Source organism: Oryzias melastigma, linkage group LG20 (assembly GCF_002922805.2).
Source record: "Oryzias melastigma strain HK-1 linkage group LG20, ASM292280v2, whole genome shotgun sequence".
Taxonomy (NCBI): domain Eukaryota; kingdom Metazoa; phylum Chordata; class Actinopteri; order Beloniformes; family Adrianichthyidae; genus Oryzias; species Oryzias melastigma.
The window spans coordinates 17,641,382-17,649,023 of NC_050531.1; the positions used below are offsets into that span (position 1 = coordinate 17,641,382).

The 7,642-nt window shown below is 40.0% G+C and overlaps 1 protein-coding gene and 1 non-coding gene across 3 annotated transcripts in view; one reads left to right on the top strand and one right to left on the bottom strand.

Annotated features, from left to right (window-relative positions):
* LOC112151407 (partitioning defective 3 homolog) overlaps window positions 1–7,642 on the top strand; it is a 438,282-nt gene that overhangs the window by 28,019 nt on the left and 402,621 nt on the right. The gene's annotated exons all lie outside the window — the stretch shown is intronic.
* On the bottom strand, window positions 6,718–6,789 carry trnaw-cca. Its single transcript has one exon. It is a non-coding gene; the product is annotated as a tRNA-Trp (tRNA).

Here is a 7,642-nt window from a genome sequence, read left to right on the forward strand (position 1 = left end):
GGGGTTCAGCAGGTTGACCTGTACGAGTGCTTCAGGTTTTTGGGTTGTCTGGGCCCTTGGAGGGTTGTAAATAGGACCGGCTGCATCTGAAGGGGAGACAGTTGTGTCTTTCAGTTTCCTTGAGGCCAATTGAAAATAGAAGTACAGTTGTTATGTGCCCTTATACCACACTCTAGTTTTTGCAAAGACTTAGTCAAAACTGTCCCTTCAGGTGGATACAGATTGTCTGCAGGTGAAAAATGGGCAAACTTGTATAGGTGACTTATTATGCACTTATCACGTGAAATGCACTACCGGCCTCTTGCACCGTCTGCACAGTTTTGCATCCATGGATATCTTGTATCAAGGTGTATAACTACATCTGCTATAAGGGCAGGACTAAACCATTAGACATATCAGCATATCATACGAGAGTACATCAGAACTGGAGACAAGGGGTAACAAAACAAAGATTGAAGAAAAAGTATTGATGGATACTAAAGCAATAAATATTAGAAAAGCTTCGGAAAACTAATACTTGAAAATTGTTTTCCTGATTTTTGTCAAATTTGGGAATGGAAGGTGGAAGGGGAGGGTTCTGGGGTTGCCAGTAAAATTGGAGCTAAAAATAGCCTTCAAATCAACTCACAACAAACCATTGACTGATGTCAAAAGAGACTCAGGCCATTTGCATAATGTCATGATTCGCATCATAGGTAGTGTTTTTGTTTCAGAGTTGAGTGTTTTATGTCAACCTGTGTCAAAAACCACACCCCCTTAAAGTAATTTAATTTTTAGAACCTAAACAATAAGGATATTTGTACTTGGTGAACATTTTTTCTTTTAATTTTTCACTGAACTGATTAACAGCTAACTGGAATGTGGAGCCAGCTTGTAGTGGTCACTTGATGAACTGCACCTGAATTTAGTTGCAGGGTTTAATTGAAAATGGGATGATAAAACAGAAAATTTTCAGTCGGAAATGAATTGTAGAAGCTACCAGTAATTACAATGTGTCATAGAATGCTACAAATAACTCTGAGTACGGGAATTAAATGTGTAGTTTTATTTTAAAAAGTTTTCATTGAAAATACTGTGAAACTCATCAAGCCCGGGAGGGAAATAATAGTGTCGAACATCAAGACATTTATATTATTTTACCGTAAAACAAAGGTATTCAGTAGCATTTGCGCAGCTGGCTAACTTTTGCTCCTTCTTTCTCTGCCAAAACACAAATGATCTCAAATAGAATTTGACTTTTATTGCTTTGGCCATAACAGTCAACTTATGATGATTTTGTAATTGCATAACTGAGGCAAGTGCATGTAATTTACTTGCACAAGCTGTAACAAAGTGTTGCTTTTTAAAGGAGTGAATGCTGTTGTTTACTCCACAGTCAGACATAAATTACAGATTCCTGCAACAGAAGCACCCTCCACCTCTTTGTGCTCCACATCTGCAGGCTGGGGAAGAGCCGTATGAGTCATGACCCAAGAGCCTGACGTTCCGTTTTTTTGTGTTTCTCTTGGCTTGCTTAGAAGGTCCATCTGGGAATTAAAACCCAAGGCTAAGAAAAGGATGGTAACTATAATTCATGTAAGAAAACAATGTTTTTTTTTTCATTGTGTGTTGTGTATTTTACTAAAGCCAAAGGCAAACCGTGTGCAAGTATATGTCCTATTTCTTCCAATTATGGAGAAGTTGTTTAATGTCCAGATTTCCACAACAAATACATTTTTAAGAAGTGATCTAATGTTGTAAGTGTGCTCACTTACACACAGTAAATATGCATTCTTGAGGGCACATTTAGAACCTGGTGTTCACTCTGGACAAGCAGGGAAGGGCTTCCTCTTTTTTCTTTTTCTTCTGTTTATTAGTGCATATCCACCACCTTCAGTGGGAAGAGGCTATGTGCGAAATGGTAAATGGTGTATAATTTTATAGCACTTCTCATTGAAGACCCAAAGCGCATTACAGTCACAGACCCATTCACCCGTTTACACACACATTCACACTACTGGTGGCGGCTCCACTGCCAAACACTGGCGCCAACATTCCACCAGAGGCAACGTGGGGTTCAGTGTCTTGCCCAAGGACACTTCGACACATGGGCGGGCAAGGTGGAAATTGAGCCTGAAATCTTCGAGTCAGGAGTCGACCACCCTACAGCGAAATTTTGAAGATGATCAAGTTTGGGGATTTAGACAACAGTTCGGTTCATTGGAAGCATCCATGCAATAGCGGATATGGTTTACCATCTTGTTTAGAAAGTGTTCTTGGTTTATCTTTATTTGAAAAACATACCCAGACTTTGTCAGGGTCATCGCCATGTCTGGGTTCACCAAATCCATAGTCACTACCAAATCTGGGTCCCTGATTTGTTAAAGTTTAACTGGTTTAACTTTTAACCCCTATTTAATGGCCACAGGTTTTGTACATAGAGTTCAAAAGCGGTCGTTAAAACTTGGGTTGCTATGCATAAAAGCAAGCATTTTGATGTTCATCTACATGTGTTTTTATGCATAGACTTTTTATTGGATGTGGTTGCTTGAAAACGTGTTTCCTTGGGCTGTGTGAGTATAGTTTCAGAATGCAAACCAACATGTCAACGGTTTCAAAACAGGGACATTTAAGCAGCAAAACATCTATTGGGAAAAATTATATCTTGAAAGTACATTTGCAAATGATTCAATGAGGATTTTGTGGAATTATCAGACTTTTCTTTGAGGACTTTATGGGATTTTCTCACTATCATGTGGTTGAGCACAGACACATGTACGTCAGTGTTCCCTTCATATTTAGGGATTTCTATTGGTATATACTGCAATTACTATAAATCTGACTACCTCACCCTAGCCTTTATTTACTGGATATTAAGCCTAATCTTGAAAGCAAGTCTTGAACCTCACAGAAGACGTGGCTAAATGGTCCTCACAAGTAAGTACACACCCAAGTGTGCACACTCTGCTGTTTTTATGCAGACCAGATGCTCAGCTCTCTATGTAGTCCTCACTCATAGAGCTTCTAGTTGCGGTCTTGAATAACACTTGGTTCTTAGACAACTAATCATTAACTGAAGCAGATCACAGAAGAGGAACGATGACTGTGAAGATGACTTTGTGACACATTCGGCATTACTGACGAATTACTGAGAAATATCATTAGCTTGAGCTTTTAACAGTTGACGGATTTGAGATTCCTAAGGATTGAGAGTTGTCACCACGCATGCTGACTGAGGGTGATTAACTAACAGAAACCAGCTGAGTCACTTAACTACTGAGACGTTGTGTGAACATGAGGAAAGTAGAATCACTGAAAACAGAAGGCAGACAACTAAGGGGAACAGTTAGACGTCACCCCCTGGGTTCTACTTAGGAAAAATGAAGCCCGACTTTGGATGAGTGTGTTGACTGGAGTTTACACCTTAACAGTGAAAACAGTAGTTGAATGGGACAAAGTCAATTTTAAAACTTTGTTGGGTTCACTTATTGGTACTTTCACATGCCATTCACAGAACCTCCTCTAGTAGCCTATTGAGGAACTCTATCATATTTGAAAACAGATGGTAGGAACTTGACTCTAAGCCTTAGTTAGACCTGCCCTTATGACTAGATACGGGATCATCGGGCAAAAAAAGGGGGAACCTGTACGAGGCACGCAGGTAACCTTTGCGAAATAGCAAGGTCTTGGTTAGCCTGTAGAGAGAACATGTTCATGCGCATATTTTCCTATGGTTATGCCGTGACCTACAGGTAGTAGAGAACACTAATACAAGACAAAAAGAGAGACGTAAGGGTGAAGTTGGTGAAACATGGTATGTTGTATGGACATTTCCTTTTTTCAACCCCTCAAATTCTGCAGACTGCACCATGAGCCTGTCAGGGCTGTTCAAGTGATAAGTGTGTGCTCCCAGCTGTTAAAAATGAGCAAATTATACAATCAGAGTGTAGTTTGTGTGGACATCCTATAGGCCAGCACGTATCGCAAGCACACCCCAAGGATGTAGGGCCAGTACTCCCAACTTACTAACGACTCGAGAGTGGCATAAGGGTACCACATAAATACTTCACGATATACTCAGCACAGATACGACAATCGTCCTATTTTCAAGAAACCTTAAGGGAATTGCACCTGCTCTTCTCATGGGTATTCGCCTTTAACCAGTCACTCCTCACTACGATCTTTTTTACGGGCCTGGACAACCCAAAAAACCTGCAGCACCCATATGAGTCAACCTTGGCTCTGGAAGCAAATGACTAAGACATTAATGATAAAGACTGTTTTACCTATCACTCCTCCCGTCTCTGTTTCAGTCCTCATGGGTCACCTCCATGTTCTTTGTTCTATGATGGTAGACGAGTGCAAAAACTGTTTCTCCCCCCCGACAACATCATAAAGTTTGGTACCACCCAATTATGTGTCTGAGACTCCTAAAAGCGTTTAACCTGTGAAGATCTTGTTCGCACAGTTTACACACGGCTGTTAAAGTTATTGGGCAACATTAAATGTGGCTTTTGAGCGTCCAATGAAATGCCGTGGTATGTTTCCCTGCTTGATATTCACCTATGGATAATTGTTTGCAGCAGGTCACTAGTGAGAACATGGCTGCCAGCACTAGTGCAGCAGCAGCAGCAGGGTGTCATATTTCTCTGAAGGCTGTAGATGCATTGAGCAACATGCAATCAATAATCCACAAGCCCTTAAGGTGACTTTGTCTGTCTCCAAAGAATACTAATAAAAAACTTCCCTCTGTAAACCAACATTAAAGCCAACAGACTCCTGATGTTAAATCTTATAACTTCAAGTATTTTGCTGCCTTCCTCTTAACCAATTTTGCCTTTTTTTCCTGCTTTCTCCTCTCAGTAACAATGAATGTTTTGGTGAAGTAGCAAAGGAGCTGTTTGTATGTCCACACAACAGATCGTAAACACTTGTGACATCATTGTCAATGACTCAAAGGGGAGAGCACCGGCTCAATAAATCACAACCATTCTTGAGCTGTAAACTCTAAAAGTGGGAGGTTAAGACGTAGAACTACCGGGTAGCCCCCAATAATTCACAGGAACACTTAACATTCCTAAAGAAAAAGCTCTCTGGTCTAGTTTGGAGGTCTTCTCCAAACTGCATGGTTTGTTCTTTTTTTTACACTTTATTGTTTGGAGTTTTTATAAAGTTTGGGGATTATGAACAAACCTGTTTTTTAAAAAAAGACTAACAGCCAATTATTTTTCCCAGCTCGTGTTTATATCCCGACACACCTCCCAGGAAATGTACCTGCATGTCGGATCAATGCAGACAATTGCATCTGGCACACTTGGCAGCGTTACCGTTGTGGCTCATACTTTTGGCTTCTTCTCAGTCTCACAGCTCGAAGCTTCCCATTAATTAAGTCCCCATAAAGCTTTATGCTAACTGTTCTGGCTGTAGAGATTTTAGTTTATTAGATGAAACGTTTACCCAGTAATTCCCACAATCCTTCTTGCTCAGGGGAAAAGTAGAATTAGTTTTATTTTGTAGGTCAGCTCCAGCTACAAAAAAAACAAAAAAACAAAAAAACAAAACAATGGTGTTCTAGATGACAGGAAAGATCAAACAAAAATGCACTGTTGTAAATGTAAATAATTTTTACCAAGCTTCAGTGTATGATTAATCATTTTTAGCACTACGTGAACAGAAGTCTGGTGGGACAGAATGATACCTTACAGGAGCCAAGTATGGTTGTGGTGTGTGGTCATTTGGGTGGTTGCCCAAGGCTTTCCTCAGCATTCCTGTCTTTCACTAGGAAAAAGTGGTTCAAAGTCCTCTGTTTAGAGTAGTTATGTCAGTATTGAGCATGAATGGATGCTTTAAACTTGCCTTTATTTACAGAAATATTTTGGATTGTTTTATGAGTCTACATAGTTTTAGAATTACAATATGTCTGAATTATGTTTAATGCAAATGAAAGATTCTGATTGTGCAATGTGACCCTTAAATTTAACCATATTAAGAACCATCCCCATTGACTGACCTGCCCAATGATGGCCCAGACTATTGATCATTTCAATAAGCATATGATTCACTGAAGTGGGCCTTTTTGAAATCTGTTCCTAGCTAACAGCAAACACAACTTTGTGACTGTAAATCTGAAACGATTGTCTTCTTTTCATTTTTGAAATGAACCGGCAACTTCAGCTAAAGTTTATTCAATCTGAGACACGCAAAGACGACAAGTCTGTACTGGCTTTAGACTGGTTTCAGATGTAGTTGCAGACTGATATAATACCTGTAATTATTTTAAGTCTCTGAATTGGTTTTGATATGAAAAAAAAATATTTGTGGTCAAATAAACCAAAACATCAATTCATTTGGATTTTTATAGTGAAAGATTAAAAACCATATACTTTTAATTTAATGATCAAATATGGCAATTAAGACATTCAACATTGGCCACTTTTAAAGACATTGGATAGTGAAAAAATGTGTCTTTAAAGAGGACAGCAAACACAAAACAATATTTAAGCAATACCCAAGAAAGACAGGCAGCATTGTTCATCTGTGGGACTTTTGTTGAGCAATTTCTATTGTTTTCGTCACCTCTTACTTAACCTCTTAGTTCACAAAGCTTCTTGATGACACTAGTAGATAACCAGTAGTTATTTGTCCTATCAACTGTGCTAGAAACCAGCATCACTCGAAAACACAACTTGACAAAGACTTTCTGTCTATCACCTTGTCTGCTGTGTCCTGAAAAGGAATTGACCCCGACGTGATTTGAACACGCAACCTTCTGATCTGGAGTCAGACGCGCTACCGTTGCGCCACGAGGTCTATGTGTGTTATTAATCAGCTGACAGATGTACTGCCAGTTACATTGGCCCCCCGGTGGGAACAGCAACACTTGCCAGAGCTAATGCAACAGTCATAAAACACACACATACAGGCACATGCTCTCCCTTTTGTCTGCGTTCCCACACTCCTCTTCTCCCCGAGTTGCTCACAGGGTTGCCAGCTAGTGTTCATGCGGTCTTGGACAGGATCAGACAATCCAGAAGAGCTGTCATCAGGGCTTAGGTTGCGTGTGCGGTACAACAACCTCCTTGTTTCCTCTCCATCTCTAAAGCGGAATCACTTTGGTGGTAACCTGATCAGACAAAGGTGGCAGGATGTTTGTCCATTCAGGGAATAAAGGAGCAAATGAGGCAACGCACTAAACGGGTCATTGGGACAAGACCCGACCGGCGGTGCAATACTCTTCCATGGGCTCTGTCACACCCTGCTTATCAGCTCATATCTGCTCTAGTTCTGTTTAGTGTCAGCATAGCAGAGATTATACTGCAGTCAATGGATGCTAAGCTGGCTTTGCCTTAATGTTTATAGCTCAAGCAGAATGTTGGCATACCTGCCATTGTTCACGTTGCACAGTTATGTTACACATCAAATTTAGATTTACAATTGGTACTGCCATTAAATGCTATGGAGATCTGTCGGTACTTTGGTCGAGTGTACCCCTAATATGACCGCATTGTGGTTACTCATTCAAGGTCTGGAACATATCCATCTTCTTTTGCTTAAAAGAAGTACAAAATAAAATACAAATTCTACACAAAGTCAATTTAATTTAAGTGTTCATATTTGCAAGAACAAACACAACTAATGTCCAGATCAACAAATAATGCATTAA